Raw genomic sequence first — 19,544 nt, 5'->3', positions numbered from 1 at the left:
ATTTTATATGCACTTTTCATGGCAAAGGAAACTTTCTGACATTTTTTAGGTTCATGAAAGTATGACATTTTTCCTTCTAAAATAGATCTGTGACATACCAGCTTTAATCTGACACAGAACGCTATATGACACACAGTAAAAATGATGTTCAAAGAGAATTTTGGAAAGTAAGACTAGCTCTGATAAATCCCAGTCCAAATGAAGCACAAAGTTCCTTCTCTGTCAGTCACCAAAACAGACTGTTTCATTTCAACAAGAACAAAAGAAATGCAGATAAGCCTTTGATTTCTGAACCCAGCATTAGTCCAGATACTGCCTTATAACCAAATATCTGAACAGCAACTTTAACATGCTCTAGCACTGGGATCAACTGGATAGGCTGTGTCCATACTGTTAAACATACTTCACCCCAAAACAGGTCAGCTGAATGAGAACTGTCTTCTGGGGATAATTTGGGGTCCAGGCTAACTCCTACACTGTGCCTGGAAAGTGTGTAGGAAGATAGAATTGTATTGAGCCAGCAGTTGGATTGATTCCAGGGACTGCTCGAACAACTCTGGCTGCAGGTGATGGAGCTTCACTGATCGTGCCTGCCTTCTAGCACTGTTTATTTTACAACTGTTATAGCTGCCAATACAGTACGTAGGGTCCTTACCTGAAAGTAATTTTTCATTGTTAGAACTACAGTTCAGATTTGAAAGCTGACAATAGCAAAAGTAGCAATTTGAAATTCAAAATTTAACACTGATTCACACATGCATGACATAAACTGAATAACAGTATGGTGCACGTTCCCTATAAGGCTGTTAATTTGGAAAAGAGCTAAACGTCTCAGTTTTGCTCTGGTCTAAAATGCCCTATAATCAAAGTTTCAGTAAAGCAAAGAACATGACCTAGTATACATCTGTAGAGGATGATGGGAAGCAGGTTGCCATGTCATCTGCTTACAGCTGTTCTGGCTTCACAGTCAGAAAGGCAGGTCATCAGCTGCAAAGAACAACTTTAAGCATCCAAGGTACAATGGTTATATGGTGGATTAAACACCACCAGCATTTTATATCAACATCTTAAGAGATCAAGACCAAGGCAAGTCTGAGTCTGAGACACTGAATGTGTAAACCTTTCATGAGGTGACACAGATTACTTACCTTCATGTTTTTTTGTAAAAGACAGGACGCAATTTCATAGCATTGTTTGCGGGGGGGGCTGTTAAAGCATGGTGCTTCATATATAGCATAAAGATGGTCTGTAAGTTTACTTAATGCCAGATAGGAGGAAACTTTTACCTTCTAGGGCTGATGTTACACCAAATCTTAGTTGAGAATGATAGATTCTTATAACAGTGACCTTCAAAGTCTACAAGACTATTATCAGACTGGAGTTTGAGAAATATCAAAATAGAAATAAAAGACCATTGAGAGACATTAGAAATTGTTACCAGATCTTAGAGGGGTAGGATGATTTGGGGTCAAGCATACAGTATTGCAAATCTGCAAATATTTTTAAAATAAGAGATATTCAAGAACTTGGTTCTTCAAATATACCTAAACTGAGCTTAATTTCATTTACCCTGTGGGCAAAAATCTGATAGGTCACTCATGAGAAAAAGAGCATCATTAGGTAACAGAAGTATCATTAGATGACAATATTAAATTAGTTCATCTTCCCAGTTTATTAAAACTGGAAAAAGGTACTCTTCAGAAAAATACAAGATGCATGGTTACCTCTTGCTGATGGCTAGCAGTACGCAAATGTCCTCAGGGATCCGTGGGAATGACCTTGAAGCTTGAACTATTTGTTCTTGCCCAGAAGGAAATAGTGACGTGTTTAAACCTGCTACCAGAGCAAAGGAGAGAAAAACTGCTTGCCCCTGACTGACATGAACTTGTTCTTTGAAATGATGGAGCATGAAAGATGCGAGTCCAGCCTACACACAGTAGGCAGCCAGTTTAGGGTGGGAAGGACAGGAAAGGCAATAACACAGATAATGATCTTAATGAGTGACTGCAACATCCAGTTGAGTTGACCTTCCTGTCTCCTTGGCTGGTGTTATCCTCCTGGGTAAATTCAAGGAGCTCTCCAAAACAGTTTTCAAGATAAAAGTACTTCAGTGTCATCTGGCTACACAGAAGGCTGCCTTCCAGCATTTCCAACATTAGCACTGACACAATGCTCTGTGGATGTGATCCTGCAGCAGCCACACTGCACGGCAACATTTCTCAGGGGACATGGGGAGTGGGCTGTCCCTGCTCATGGAAACGGTGGGTGGTCTTTCTCCAAATGAGAAGAGGATGGGAGAAGAAACCTGTATACACAATCTGTTGAGAAAAGAGGTGGGCAGAAAGGGTCTGACTGAGCAGGTGCACTTGAGGAGGAGAGAGGATGCAGATTAGGTTGGGAAATACAGGACAGGAGCATTACTTGTGGGAATTATGCTACAAGTAGCAGTGACTTTTCTAAGTTCTTGGGTATGTTTCCACACAGAACCACATGTCTTCCCATGCTTCCTGTGATGAACTACAAGGCAGCATGCACTTTGGCCAGAAAAGGGAGAGTTTGGGCAGACTGCCCAAATACTTGAGTAAAGCCTTGCTAATAAAAACACTCCTCTGTGGGTCCATTTTCAGATATACAAGCTAAGGCAGCCTGAGGATAAGTTAAAACACTTTTCAAGTATTTACGACCAATAGAGAGCCAGCTGTGCAGAGATTTGTGTTCATACATATATCTTCACATAAGCATTTTAGTACTGGCTGCTGCCCTCAGAGTGGTATGTGTATTTTGTGGGGAGCTTTGAAAGTGGCTGAACTTAAAAAAAAACCAAAATAAATAAAGGATAGTTAAGGAAAACTGTTCAAGTTTTGGAATTTATTGGTCTTTTTCCACCCACATCCTTAGTGGTTCTGCCCTCACACTGCTTAGAGACACTTGAGTTGGTGTATTTTAATAATTTTACTGAAAGACTGCATGAAAATAAAGTCAGGAAAATTTATTATCTAAGCTCACCTACCATAGTAACCCAAAAACTCAAGTAAAAAGAATTATAATGCTCAATTAAATTGAAATCAAACTGACATCAAAGCAAAACATTTAAACTCAATAGCAATGAATGTTCCACAATTCAGTTAGTTAGACAACACAAAATGTATTTATACAGGTCTATAAGAAGATGATCACCCATTGGTAATAAACCCTAAGGAAAGAATTTGATTGAAATCAGTCAAATGTATAATTTGGTTGGTTAAGTTGTCTAACAGCGAAACTTGTTTACTATCTGGACCAAAGCCTGACAAAAATAATGGCATTTTTTTCCCTCAAGACGTTGTACACTTATGTGATGACTAACCCCTTCCTGCCCTTGTAGCAATAAAGACTTCAAAGTGACAAGCCCTATTTGCCAGAAGTCGTAAAATGACAGTTTCATGTCACTCAGGACCTTTAAATGTATAGCACAGAACATGCCCTAATGAATAACTTGACAAGGTATTATATAAGGCTTCTGAAATCCAGAATAACAGTTCCTTCCAGAAATTTGCCTGCATGGCCAAATTGTCATTTCTACATATGCCCAAATAACAATTCAGGATTAAAAGTCTCGGGCTAAATTACAACAACAGTGAAAAATATAAATAGTAACAATAAGAGAACTCTCATTGCTAGGAAGTGATGGCACCAGAAAGCTGTCATGTGGATTCCCTGGCTGACAAAAACACGTCTATTACAGTGCTCTATAGATCTGTGACCCAGCAGCAATTATGTGAGACTGGTAATAGCTAAAATACTTTGAGCACCCTTCAGGAAGTTTGTATATTCTTGTGTGGGAGAATGTCAGAAGAAGGTACATCACTGCATTACAACACAAAAACTTTAAAAATAGATCACCTGAAAATCTGAACAACAAACCTATCTCCTCAACACTTCCTTATGAACTTTCTGAAGGATTATATAATGTCTCTTCTCCTCAATAATGAATCTGCTCCCAGATATAATAATTTCAGCATCTTATTCACAGAAAAAAATACATTTGACTGATAAGAAAAAACTGATACAGAAAACTTTCACTGTGAAAAATGCACCTTGTCAATATTTTCAACTGGCAGAAGATTAATTCAGAACTCTTTTAGCCAAGGTTTTTACTCATCTACTTTAAAAAATAATCATCCAGGTTTATGTCTGGAAATAGTAAGTAAACAACTTCATTTTGAAGCACCTGTGTTATGGTTTCTTCATCTTAAGCCAGAGTGTACAAGTTCATCTAAACACAACCAAGCCTAACTTGGATTCTCATTGTAGGAATAACTCCTTGGCAAGACAACCAAATAAAAGCTGAAGAGAACAGCAAGGAACATTAATATTTCAGGAAAATGACAGGTGATTATCAGAAACTCTTTGAAACAATATTTTAACTATCAAGAAGCTCAGATGTTATGAGAGATTCACAAACTTAAGGATTACTACAAGTACCTCATCTAAACTCTGACATAAGGCAGGTTGAGGGAAAATCAGCATGGCTACCTGGTCATGAAAAACCTCAACTGGAAAAGGCTTCCTGAGCCACCAAATCCAGCCTCTCACACAGGCAACTTCCACCAACAATCAGACTCTGTAAAGATCAGACTCCTTGTCAGAAGTAGTTGGGATCCCCCTGCTTGACCCACTGCTTCTGCGAGTGGTGGTGGACAGAGACTCATTCCTCCAGCAGGAAAATTGCCTCAGTCCTGAATAATGTTCAGCTGTTAAGGACTGCTGACAGGATTATCCTTCTTCCAGCATAGTTGGAGAAAAAGCTATCTCACTTCAGACTTCATTTGGCCAGGATGCATAAATATGTCTCTTTACAACTCCGGCCTATTCCTTGCATGCTGGTGCCACCTGAAACACCCCAGGATGCCATATCTGTCCCCAGTTGCTCTCCTGAAAAGGAACAGGTCCCCTCTAGCTCTTATGTCACATCCCAAACCCTGGTAGCCTCAGGCAATTAATTAGAAATAGATGTCCCCAAGTGGTCAGCTGAACTGAACCTTCAGACTCCTGCGTTTGCACTACTCCTTTGCCACATCACTTTTTTTGAGCGATCAAAGTGTACTTTTTACTCCAAGACAGACTTTTCTGTTTTGTATAATTTCAATAATTCTCCATCTCATGCTTGGATATTTTACTTGATTAAGTTCCAGACCTACAATCACCTTGTTCAAGACTACATCATAATCATCAACCTTTAATCTGCTGATAACTCATGCTCTTTTTTTCCTCAGCTGTTTTCAGTCAAAAAAAAAAAATCTGGTAAAAGGAAAAAAATTCATTTTTCAAAATTATTCTGTAAACACTCATGTAATTTGTACTTTTAGCTAGATTAGAATAACCTTTTGTACTCTACTTCCCGCAATAGTGGAATAACTGGTCTCAAGGGCAAAGCAAAAGAAAGCTCATAATGCATGAACCTAATTCTGCAATGATGCATATATACAAGAACTTCTCTTCTTCCAGTAATCATCTTCCTCCCCAGAGCTTGAGCTTTAGTCAGTTTTCTCTACTTAGATGTATCACACAGGTCTTTGCCTCTGTTTGTTAGTAGTCAGTAAGTCTTTGACTCCATGACCCCTTGTAGTAAAAAATGTCAAATGTTCCCTGTGAACATCATGAACTTTGTATTGGAGAATTTGTTCTAAATATACCCACCACCATTTTCTTTTATAAAATAAGTGGAATATAAATATGAGCATTTCCTTCCTTCCTTCCTTCCTTCCTTCCTTCCTTCCTTCCTTCCTTCCTTCCTTCCTTCCTTCCTTCCTTCAAGGCCACACAAAAGCAATTAGCAGGTGGCTAAAGAGAGAAGTTTTTTACTGTTTACTGTTTTTCCCAAGTGAGAATGACACCCACAACTGTCTCTTACTAGTGAATATAAGAGGTAAACATTTTAGGTGTTAACCACATACAGTAGTGCTGGATGTGGTTAATACCTAAATTGTACCTCGATGCAACTTACCTAAATTTAGACAGCCTACTAAATTTCATAACTCGGAATGTATTTGTCTTGGTCTCTTTCTAGAGCTAGCACAAAAAGAGATGGAAAATCCTGCTGCAAGCAATTCAGTCAAATCTCCATTTCTTTCTTTTGACTGACACAGCTGGGTATGAACCTAGGCCTGAGCATGCGCATTTGAAGAATTCTCTGAACCAAAGATGTTCAGAAAGTTCATTTTGAAAAGAAAAAAACTGAAAATAAGAAATTGCTTTTGGTCAAAACCAAATGAACACAAATGTACAAAGGAAGACAGACCCTACCTTGATTAGAAATATGAGGAAATCTCCTGATATGCAGGTGTCTGTCACTATTGTAAGCCCGATACAGCAATAATGCTAGCTATGCCTGTAATACTGTAGATTATAAGACAAATTTATTTTGGAAAGGTTTCCCTTTGCAGGAAATTTATTTCTTACTCTAATACTTTTGTAAGTAACAAGGCAAATACTGGCGCATAAGGGAGTGCACCATGAGTTGTGGCACATGTTCCCTTTCAGATGCTGTGCTATATAACAACTTATCAAACCACTGCTAGCCACTAGAAATCTCATTAAATGTCCTCAGATATTAAAGAAGATCACAGATATTCCAGAGGTATATATGTACAATTCACTATAACTGGCAAGGGAAGTAATACCTACCTACTTTTCCTTGAAACTGGTTGTCTGAGAGATGAAACTGACCCCAAGCTACACAAAGAAGGTGAGCTTCAAATAGATATTTGGAAGCTGCGAACATTATTCCTCATTGTGCAGGTGTATCCTACACTCTCTGTGATCCCCAGCATGCTGACACTGCAGTTACACACTGAGTGTAGGAATTCCTTTCAAACTCAGGTGCTAGTGATGGAGCTTCCATTGCAATTCTGTTTTTTCTTCCAAAGATGAGAGTATATACAAAGTTGAGCATAATCCAAAGATAAAACCAGCTGCTAGTAACAAGGCTATGTACTTCTAGTAACCAATGCTGATGTTCTGGTTTGAAAGTAATTATTTTATTGGCTCCATGCATCTGCTAGAGTATCACTGCAAAATACACTGTTTAAAATACTAATTTTCAGTCTAAAACTACTTATAGTTGATACGCTAGCAGATGCATGGAATCAAAAACAGTGCTGGAAATCTAATGATGACTCTGTTAGAAATTCCATGCACAGGGGATGCATTAACTAAATAAGCAACAGGTTATTCTGGCCTGACAGTAACATATTTCTGAAAGAACAGCTTAACATATGTTCTTAGAGCAACATCCCCTCCAGCCATTGCTTCCCTGCCACTGAAGTTGTGTCCTCACAGGGACCTCCTGCGGTCCATGCTGCTCCCCAGGGCTCACACTACCTGCCAGGCCACCCACAGCCAGCTGTGCTGGACACTGCTCACTGCTGAAGTGAGCCAGTGCCCTGATCTTCTGGGCACTACAAACACCAGCAGTTTCTATTCAAGGAAATCTAAAATTATGGCATTCTTTCCATTGGGAGTTACAGCTTCAGACATGCAATAACCCTTAACAAATAATCAGGAACTGTTAACATAATACCATCCATCATAAAAAGAGTTGATACTAGATACTCTTTTACCAGTGGTCTGAGGAGAAAAGTCAGACAAACAACTGAAAATAATTCAATTTAAAATTAAGTTTTGTAACTAGAAAGAAGAGTCCTTTTAGGAATGATTAAGAATCTAAATGTTCAAAGTGATTTTTTTCTTACAGCCGCAAAAACTTCAGACTGTCAGATATCAGGGATAGAATGTTACTGAAATACGGGTCCCTCAGTACTCTACACTCACTGCTTAGAACAAGGGGGAAAATTAAATTGCCATTGGTACATAATGTGCTTGAGTGCTCACTTACTGCTGGCTGTGTAAGGAGAAGCTGACTGAGGTTTTAATATTGTTCACAGTAACAATCCTCATAGTAAAACAAGCTATTTGTTTTCCAGAAGTAGAACTGTTTCTAGACTAATCACACTCATTTACTTTAATACTAAGACAAATGGGACTAATTCAAGGGTAGTATAATTTAGACATTGCCTTTACAGAGTATTCCAAAGCTCATTGCACAGTGGCATGTCAGTGAGAACTTAATCAAGCTAATTGTCTCAAAACATAAGGTCAACTTCAAGGTAGAAATACCAGCTGCTAATAAAACTCTTCTTCTCAGAAACAATTACTCAGTTTGACTGAACAAGAGTATCTGGAGCCTGCATTTTACAGATACCAGTAAGAGTGAAAAATGTCCACCATTTTTAGCAGTGGCTCAATAATTTATGGGACCTGGCTAGAAAAGAAATTGTAGCATAAAAACAACAAGAGATGGGCAGTGGATCATGCAACAGGATGTGTCCATTGGAATATGGTAAATCACATAGAATTGAGAATTACACCCAGTGGCAGTGGACCCTAAAAGTATACTTTCATTTATTTCTGAAAAGCAACCAACTGTTTGGATGAGAGCTGTGTCAAAGTGCTGTATATATTTGACAATCATTTACTGGCAAGTTTTTGGCAAGTTTTTCCTTTAGGCAATCTCATGTCCTTAGACTACTCCTTTTGGGAGAGTAAAACTGTGGGTGGCATTCAGTTCAGGGTTAAGACACCTACGTTAAATGTCTAAATGTAGATATTGGCATTTGAGATAAGTCCTCAAACTCCCTCTGTTGCCGGTGGATAACCAGGATGGGATTAGTTTTCTAAACAGAGAATGACCTTTAAAATATCCTACATGCCAGAGACATCCTTGGGAACTGACCAAATAGAAAATATCCTCCTTTGTCCACAGGTAGAATCCCAGAAGGCTGCCATATCAGATGTCACTAGACACATGCCTTTTACCCAACTTTATCACAGCTTTAGTCAGTAAAAGTAGCAGCACTTGCAAAGTGCTATGACTCGCCTTAGGGATCAACATGCCAGGCAGCTCCAAGAGGTCACAGACTGTTTTCTCACCCAGCACCCTCATGGACACCTGCATGAATACCCTGTGTGGGCCTGGATACAAATCCCATATGGTGAGCAGAATTCAGTTGCCTAAATATTGTCTGTAGGGCCACAAGATGATACACTGAGGTTACGGATGTGATGGGGGTCAGGTGAAAGCCATGGCAGGCAGGGAAAGGGCTGCCTCTAGGGCAGCTATCATCTGCCAGGCTACGCACTGGGAGGAGCCCAGAAGCACACTGAATTTAGATGTCTGCTGGGGAAGGGAGAATGCAGACCATCTGCTTTAAGGCAGCTGCAGTACCAGGGGGTTGCTGTCAAACTGCTCCCTGGCTGTGCAGTCTATAAAAAAGCCATGCACAGGGACAGAGAGACAGAAAGGAGCACGTCTCTTCTTCCCATGGTGTCAGAGGGTCAGAAAAAACTGAGAATTCAAAGCTGCTGGCAACATCCAGCAATGGATGGGAGATGTCTGTGCAGCTTCACCTCATTGCCTGAGTGGAGTTTGCCATGCAGTTTTTGCTACTAATAGAAAAACCAAGAATGTCTCCCATTAAATCAATATCTGAAGAGAAAATAAAGATATAAAGCATTAGCAGCCATCATTTGGCACAGATGAGGCTGTTGCAGGCACTGCTCCATTTTTGGGACAATCAAAGTTTTGCCTTGACACAAAGTGCTAACAGGCAACCAGGTGTTATCATCCCACAGCTTGATACCCTGTTACTCCACATTTGAGCAAACGTCAGAGCCCTTCTGGGCTGCCATCTGCTTATTTCCAATCTATGGCATTTGGCTCACTACTTGCCCTACTAGAGATATATATTTCTAGGGTTAAATCAGGGTTGCCAAGATTTCCCAATAATTTTCATAGATACATGATTAACATATCACATTAGAAAGGCAAAACAGCACAGAACATAAATGATGGACACATATGCATGTATTTCAGCACTTAGGAGAGAATGTTTCACAGTCCAACACACTTCACGATTCAAAATGCTTTCCAGATATTTTGCTGGTATTTCACTTTGCTATCTCACACCCCATTACTTCTAATTATACTCAACCCTGACCTATTTAAGCAAATTTTGCTAACAGCCTGCTTATTGACAACCACTCATCTAAGTTGTTTTCATCTATGACATCTATCAACTAGAAAGATTTGGGGTGAACTGGCTGCATATTTGCCTTTTGCTATGGGACAACGGGCAAATCTTTCTACTGCAGTCACAACTTCTTGCTGTCACATTTTCAGGGGTGACAGCATCAGATGGCTTCAATATCACGTCTCATCCCTGAAGCACGTCTTTATCCTAACCTTTTCCTTCAAGTTCTTCAATCAACTTATTTTATCCACATCTCTCCTCCAAAAACCCAAAAAACCCAAAAAACCAAACCTCCTTTCCCCCAAAAAATCCTGCCCCGCCAAACCCAAACTAGACTAAACCAAAAATAGGAAGTATAAAGGAAATTAAGCCAGATTTCTTGAGAACACTTAGTAGGCTATCTGCAAAGCTTCACTTTGTGTCAGGTGAGAAGGTAGAAGTGAGGAATTGAATTGGCTGGTGACCAGCTCTACTTCTACAAGTCCAGTCTGATTTGATGAGAGCAGATGAGCGACTGCTAAAATAGCTAATCTCTGCGACATTGCTTTTAATGTGCAAAGCAAGGCTGATCAAGAGCAACCACCAAAGAGGAAGCAGGAGCAGGTGTACCTGTGCCTGTGTGACATGAGCCCTGCTGTCTAAGCTATATTCAGAAAACCACCTGCTACCACACAGATCTGCATGTGACAGAACCAAGGCATAAGGAAGGCACTAGTCTGCTTATTGAGACTGGCTTTATGCTCCTCAAAAGCATGTTGAAAACCTGAGTGGGTCACAACAGCACACTGGAGCCTGAGCATTATTTTTTCATGCTGCCATTCCTAAAGGAATAGGTAAGACTGCACCTGCCTCAGCAAATATCACAGTGCATTAGGAGCAGAGCTCCTTGCTGAGAACCCCGCACTTCAGGTGATGTACCTCAGATGAGCTCTATCCTGGTCCAGCAAGCTGAGCATTAGCAGCTGGAGTGTGGCAGGAACACACCTGGGGTCAATGATCTGTCTTTGGATCCTGTAGAGAAATCCAATCCTCCAGGCCTCTCTGCAGTGCCAAACAAAGCTTGGTAGGATGGGGAAAAGCAGAAGGGAAAAACCACTGAAAAGGGTACTTTGATGTTAGGATACTAGAGTAATGTAGATGCACCTACAATAATTCAATCTCGTTCTCAGTTTAGAAACTTTTGTGCTGACATAAATTGCTCTGATCATTAAACACCTAAGAAAGCTCCCCCTGTCCCACCGGTATTTGACAGAATTGCAGTTATTTCCAAGCGTCCTGGTGGATGGTACATGAAGTTAATTTTTTTTTAAGATACACCTAACGTAATCAAGGGAAGGATTCAGTTACGTACATGATAGCATGAACTTTGGTGCATGACTTAAGTTCTCTCTGTGTTGAGTCCCTCTCAACCCAATCTGTTCTATGATTCTATGATTTAAACTCCACTTCTTTGCGAAAAGACCCCCAACCCACCCCCTCACACTTATTCACAGATCTAGAGGAAATTGTTCTTCAAGTAAGACACTCAGTCTTTCTCTTGAAAGTAAAAACATTATAATCCATTTTTTACGAAAATTACCTAGGATCATTGCTTTCAAACTAGAAAGACGTTATTCTTGATGTTCATAGAATGGATCAGTGTTCAGAGAATTTGGTCAAATCTTGAGCAAAGCATTCTGAGATTGTTTGCAGACATATATTCTAATCCCAATGCTGTTCTGAAACATAATAGTTTTCAGTATTCTTTCTGAATTTTGCCATTGAAAAAGAAATTCAAAATTGACAACAACAGAGAGAAGGGACAAGAGTATGATGACAAAATCTAGTGCTTAGAGCCTGAAAGAGCCAGTGTTCAGTTCTGCATTCAGGACTGGCTAGAAATAAAGGCACAAGAGATAAAATAGAAACTTTCTGGCAGGCCTTTCACCAAAGACAAACTTAGAATCGTAACAGAGGATTGTAATGAGAGTATGCTCAAATTTATTACATGGTCTACAAATTGAGAATATGAACTGAAAATTACAAAGTAATTTTTACCCTATCAACTTTTTTATTATCATTTGCCATAGCAAAATGTTGTTCTACCAGTGCATAATGTTATTTTTGGAAATGAATTAAAAAGAATTTAGACTTATCTTTTCTATATATTCTATAGCACAGATCAAGTAAGCAGAATATGATAATTAAAAAAAGAAATGTAATTCTATTTTGGATGATACTACAGACTTTAAAAATTATAGGTCTTAAACTCTATCCATGTTTTGTACTGACCTCAACAAGTCAAGAGCGATTTGTCTCCAGCTGCTTCTTTTTTTTTTTTACCCTTCTTGATGGAAAATAAACCTCTGGGGCTGCTTTTTTAATTTTGTAACAGTTATGTATGATGGACCAATGAGTGTAGAATACTATGGGCTTTTTAACTATTCCTCAGAAATCCTGCAAGTCAACCTTGATAGTGAAATATTGCTTCATCTAACAGGATGAAACAAAATTATTCTATAAATATATATGGAGAAGACTCCTAGGAACAATAGTTGAGGGATTTCCAATTGCTTATGTTCATCTGCAAGTCAGAACCACCTCTGCCATCTAGGAAATGTGAAAGTTCCTTAATTAATTACCACAAGACCTTTTTAGAAGCAAATTTGCTTAACTGTTACCACTATGCTGAGTGTGAATAAAAATGTTTTGTACATTCTTTTTCTTAAGACAATGTTCTCCACACACCACCCAAAAACGCCTAAATAGAGCTACATTGTATTTTCAGACTATTTCTGATTATTACTAAAAGAAATCTAAAAAAAGCTCCTCACATGAGAGAGAGCTTTGTTCTCAAATCCTTGCTTCAGGAGACATGACAATATGCTAAATTGCAAGGATCATTTGGACTAAAACCATCTTCATCATGGATGTTTCCTCTGAAAATACATTCATAGCACTTGGATGTTCTACTTGCATATTTTAAAACATGCAGGTGGAGAATAGAGACAAAGATGTCAGATAAAGGGGTCTGAGATATTTCCTTCTGCTTAAACAACCTTCAAAGTGAATCCTATTATGACTTTTTTAAATAGTTGGACTTTTGCAGAATAATCAAGCTTCAAGGACTATTTCATCACACTTTCAATATGAAGTTAAAGGGAAAAGGCTGTCAAGTTGCAATAAGTAAATGTACTGCAAATAATTACCATGCCCATAACACCATCACTCTCTATCTTGAACAAATCTGTTGCCAAGTGCAAAGTTCTAAGCTTTTGTCAGTCAACTGGTAAATAGTTCCAACTCCTCCACGCCAAGCTCATAAATAATAAAAAAAGTTGCTGAAATAAGATGTTCTGAATTACAACATCCACCATGGTCTAGCCAACAAATAAAACATACCTCCTCACTTATATAATTTATTTTGTTGGAATACCTAGAAGATAACACCTGAACCACAAAGCAACCATAGCGTCTGTTGTACAAGATCCTTTGGAATGTAATAGAAAATGTGAGGAAAAGCAAACAGAGCTACAAGTGCCCTGTATCACACGCTCTGCCAGAAACCTGGAAAAAGGTGAGACATTTTTCTGTACTCTTCCTGCTCTCTGGCCCTTAATTCACACTCAAGTGCACCCAGGGCCACCACGTCAAAGAGCATGACTGACTTATTGGTTAACATATTTGAACTGGATTGAGAAGACACAGGCAAAGAAAAAAAATCTAACCATGAAAAGATGACAGTATCAGTAAGTAAGCAATGAGTATCAGTAAGTTTGAAAGTGAAATGCATGAGAAACATATTAAAGTGACCAAGGGCAGTAGCTTCTCAAGACAGACATAAAATTGGACAATTGTGAAAGCTTCCAATGTCCTGATACTATGTCTTCACTTGCACCAAGACAAACAGTCAGCTTCATCCTTGCTCACGACAGTGAGATCATCATTTCTAACTGGCATGTAAACTGTTGTGGAGGAATTCCTCCCACCTAAGTTTAGTTGTCTAAATTTAGTTGTCCACAGTAGTCTTAGTTAAATTTAGTTGATTAACTAAGGGGAGTCCTCCTTTACAGTTAGTGTAGAGAAGCTGGCTGCTACAGATTTCTCATATGTACATCTTGGATACTTTCTTTAGGATCAGATTAATTCCTCCCAGAGACCTTGTGGGCTACAAGGGAGGCTGACGCTGATTTGTTTGGATTTAAACGTGCGTAAATGAATTAGAAAGACTTTTAGTATGTCATCCAGAAAATGGATTTAGCCTACAAATTCTTTCCATGTGGGGCACATGAGTTATGAAAGGCAGCAGGAGACAGTTTAATCATGTATTAAATGGTGTTTGGATAGATGGAAATGTAGATCTGTGGTACACATATTTATAGATGTAGAGTTGTCTTGCACAATGGAATTAATATTAACCTTTATAAAAAATTCAACAATTATATTTGTAAAATAAAAAGTGCGGCATGCCCAGTTCTTACATTTGATACATTATTTGTAACTTAAAACTTAAATAAAATAGGTCTTTGTTTACTTCATCTTTTAAAGTAGTTATTCTGAAGTTTGACACATTTTATCAGTTTTGTGAGACTGTAATACAGTTTCTTCAAGAAAACTTTCTTTTTGTCTTCATCTATTATAAAATGAATTTATGTTAACAACTTTGACTGAAAACCCTGTAGCCATTTACGTTATGACTCTGGAAACTTATTTTTCCCTTTCTTGTTAGGTGAACATAATGTCCTTGGTACAACATGTAACTTAAAACTACAGCATCACCATATGACAATGTCAGGCATGTTGGAGAACTCAGAACTAAAAGGGTACAATTCTTGGATTTTAAATCTTTCATTCATGCCACTGTGAGGGTCAGATGTCGGTGTTTTGAGTTGGTTAAGGACCGTGGAATGTTTTGCTTCTCAGCTTAGAATATTCTTCCCAAGCAGCCGCAGGGTTTGTTCCGGGGCCTAAATTGAGACTCAAAACATTCCACAACCCTTTGCCTTGAAAACTGAAACATCAACGTCTGCCCCACATAAGACCCCTCCAGAATGAGGGCACAGGGGATGAAACATCATCACAAGTATTCTTACACATTATTTAGGAAGAGCCACTTTCCACCACCACAGAACTTTTAAATCATTAATTGGATTTTAAAGCCCCATACTTTTATTAATAGGGCTTTCAGCTGGCCTGGCTTAGAAAGGACAAATTCCAGATGTCAGGTTCTGCAAATTTTGCTTTTATTTTTTGCAAATTATTTGGCCATGAGAGCACCCAGAAAGCAAAATTCTCCAGACTTTCTGCTGCAATCGAGTGTGCACTACAGCTTTTAAAACCTGGTAGAGGGAAACTCTAATTTACAACCTTTAATTTCACATCATTTCGTACAGTTTGTCCAGGACACTTATCTTACTGGAGACAGAAGAAATAAGTTGTTACTAGAAACAAATACTTCACTAGTACTTCTACCACCATTTCCTATTTTTAACAATTATATTTATCATTAGGCTTTGTACTTCAGATTGTTCCTTATGTTCAGAACTATTTCTTTTCTATTTTTGGATCTGATCCTTCAGCACTAAACATTTCATTCCCACACCACTGCCTTAAAGAGACAGTAAGAACACATAGGAAACTACAAAAATAAATGTTTAGAAACAGCTAACCTTGCAGCATGTAACAGAACCTCAACACCTCTAATATATCACAGCTTCTTCCTTGGGGATCCAAAAAAAGATCATGGTCAACCACGTGCCATGTATCCTTGACAATAAACTGTGAAAACAGCTGCTTAGTACTTAGTCCACTGCATATTTCCTGTTTAGTTTTAAGCACAGAAAGCTCTTCCACAGACAGCCAATTCATTGTGAGAAGCATCTAACTCTATTAAAGCAGGACAACACCACTATTGATTTTATGATGAAATTCTACTGAACAGCTAGTTTAAATTACAAGATAGCCAGTAGTGGATTGAGATCATTGATCTACAATAAGGATGAGACCAGATGGAGACAAAGGAAATGTGCTCATGTGGAAAGATGTCACTAATTCAGGACTGCAAGGGGTCACAGAGAGTGATCCAGACCTCCAGAAAGGAGAATCATGTGATCCACTACAATAGCTTGAGAAGTTCAGATGCCAGCACCCAGGAAAACTAGCTGCAGAAAACTAGCAGAAAAAGGGTGTAATCCACTGCAGGCTGGAGAAAGCATGGAGAAAGAAAACCTTTACTACCAGGAAGGCATAATATAGTGGTTTAGGAGGAAAGCACCAGAACCATCACCAATATCCTCCAGAATATTGCACCCTGGACAAAATATGCTTCATAAAGAATGTGATGTAGGCTAAGTCTCATGCATCAGGGGACCTTCCAAAATAATTCCAGTATCCCCCCACAATGATGTAATCTATACCAACAAAAGCACTTGTCTGTTGCCATACCACTTTTAAAAGTATGTTGTATTTACTGATGAGTATGACCTCTCTCATCCAGCTAAATGACCTAAGTATTTGAGGAAAATATTTGAAAGACATCTCTCCAAGGCTAAGCAAGAATGTGGAATGTGTGGAATGACTGAAGGCTTCTAATTAAATGTTTTCTTCCCTCTCTGGATGATGGCAAAATTCTTTACCTCTTGCCTTTAGTTGAGATTATTGTGAGGCTTTTTTAATGAATCAGTGATATTTACTAACTGACTGCACATTGTACATCATCTCCAAATGCTCCAGTACTTATATATCACTTCTACTTCAACAGAAGAGAAGCAGAGGTTGGTCAAGTTACTGGGAAAACAATAACCTGAAAGCTTGACCATGTGGAAATATCTAATTAAAGTTGGAGCAATAATCTCTGCTTTGCTGATTTCCTTTGTATGAAAGAAGAGAAAATCAGCAATTATGATCTAAAATAAATAGCACTCTCGGTAGCCTTTCTGAATGAAGACACTGAAGTTGTGTTGGTGGGCTAAGAGTGGATTCAGTCCTTCATTAATGTCAGGAAGCACCTATTGTCCTCATGTTGGGTGGTGGGAATGCCAGCACATGCCTGGGCAGCTCTTCCCCAGAGATCCTACCAGTGCCTAGGAAGTATATGTAGATGTCATGTGAACAGTGCTTGGACACACATCTTCTCTCCTCTGTATTTTCGTCAGACCTATGTTTGCTGCTGGATTTATTTGCTGTTATTGACTCAAACATGACCTCCAGCTTGTGATATGAATATGTAGCTTCTCATGATGTGGAGAAGGATGCAGCTGAGCTTGAAAAGAAATTGTGGCAATAAAGGATGATTATCAATAGAATTCCAGCTTGCAGAGACCATAGCTGAGACACAGTGTTGTCAAATCTGCCAATAAAAATAAACTTCTTTCTTGGTATTTTTTTCTCTCTTTTTCCTTCTTGGTCTTTGAAGATGGTGAAGGCCCTTGAGAGGAAACTGAATGAGGAGTGGCTGAGGTCACTTGGTCTGTTCAGCCTGGAGGAGATCGAGGAGAGACCTCACTGCAGTTGCAGCTTCCTCATGAGGGAAAGAGGAGGGGCAGGCACTGATTTCTTCTCTGTGGTGACAGAACTCAAGGGATTGGCCTGAAGATGTGTCAGGAGAGGTTTAGGTTGGATATTAGAAAAAGGTTTTTCACCCAGAGGGTGGCTGGGCACTGGAACAGCCTGCTAGGGAAGTGGTCACAGCACCAGCCTGACAGAGTTAAGAAGCATTTGGACAGTGCTCTTGGGTGTATGAGGGCACAGGACTCTTGGGGATGGTCCTGTGCAGGGCCAGAATCTGGACTTTGATGATCCTAGTGGGACATTTCCAACTCAGAATATTCTGTGATTCTATGATTCTTCATATTATTTCAAAGTTAAAATTTCACTAGATAATTTGTTCTTACATTTCCCAATGTAGCTACTTGTTCCACCTTGGTGTGGCTCCAGGCACAGAATATTGCTGCAGACAGAGCTGCAGGAGCTATTTAATTTAACCTCTCTAAGAGATGAGAGAGTGTGTAACAGATAAATTGTACTAGCTAATCTCTGCTATCTTACCCAGCACAGAAACAACCCAAGGAAATGTTCAAGAAAATAAAGCTAATGTGAACAGACTGCTGCCTGGGTACTTTCTTTGTCCCCTCCTCTCAGTACAGAAAACCTTCTACTAAGAGGCACAGAGCCCTGGGTATTTAGTTTCTTTGAAATCTCATGCAAATTTAGAGCAATTTGCATTCAGTTTGACTCTCACTACTCTGTTTATCTTTTCTATTATTTATCACAAAGTAATTTTGCAAGAAAATTTAATAATATGGAAAGACTGTGCCAGAAGTGGCAACTTTGCTCCAGCTGCCCAGAAAGCCAGCCTGAAATAAGTAATATTCAAAATAGCTGGTTAGTCTGAGTATTACTTGGCCCATCTCTTCTTTGCAGACTTCCATACTTAACATGTTTTATGTCAATAACTTATAACTCAAACTACATTAAAAATCTGTCATCACATGAACAATTCAAACAGCTAATGAATGTACTAATCATCTCCTACTAGATAAAGACTATTAAACAAAGTGGTGTCAAAAAAAGAAAGGATGAATTCTGCATGATGAAATACTAACAAAGTCTTTTAGTTTGGGGTCATTATTTAATGACAAACTGAGGCTTTGCAAAGGATGAAAATGCCATTTTACAATGGATTCCAAAGTTTTGAAATTGAACTGTGTTCCAAATGAGACTATTTCAATATAACTCAAGAAGATAAAATGTTGAGAGATAGAAGTGTGGGAAGAGAATAAATTCATTATTCAATTTTTTTAAAAAAAATTACAATTTTGACATTAATAGTGCATTTAAATAATTTTAAGATGAAACAAAAAATCAAATAACTAAAACTTTCTGAGACATTGTTCCAAAGATAACTAAATGATTATTTCAGTATTCTAGAATAATAATTTCCCCCTGAAGCTATCTACCAAAAAAAATTCTGATATCATTTTTTCTGCTAAATGCTGGATGCAATTTTAATCTGCCTTATATTTAGTATCTCTTGGTTTTACTGACTTTTATTTACACTGATTGAAAACTCAAGAATCTCATTAACAGAATTAATTATGTTCACTATTTTTTAACTTCAGATTTCAGATGCAGTGAGGTAAACTTTTTTAACTCTTCAGTTCTAAGCACACAATATCAAATCCATGGACACAGAACAAACTGTAATATAAACTACCTGAAAAAATGTGATCACTGAAAATGCTTCTACTATACAACAGGTTGGCATTCCTACTGGAGTAGTATTTATATTTTTTATATTTATATTTGGATACTTATCAATATATTTTATATATATTATGCAAAGTAATGACATTTCTGTTATGGATTACTTATTTAAAGACAAAAATCGATTTTAATTATCTTATAAAAGATTGGAATAGAGACATTAAAAAGATTTTTGGATCAGAAAGTAAAGTTACAAATACAGTGTATGTGATTTCATAAAAAGCAATGACC

This window comes from Melospiza georgiana, chromosome 2 (genome assembly GCF_028018845.1).
Source record: "Melospiza georgiana isolate bMelGeo1 chromosome 2, bMelGeo1.pri, whole genome shotgun sequence".
Lineage (NCBI taxonomy): Eukaryota > Metazoa > Chordata > Aves > Passeriformes > Passerellidae > Melospiza > Melospiza georgiana.
This window is presented reverse-complemented; position numbering follows the sequence as displayed.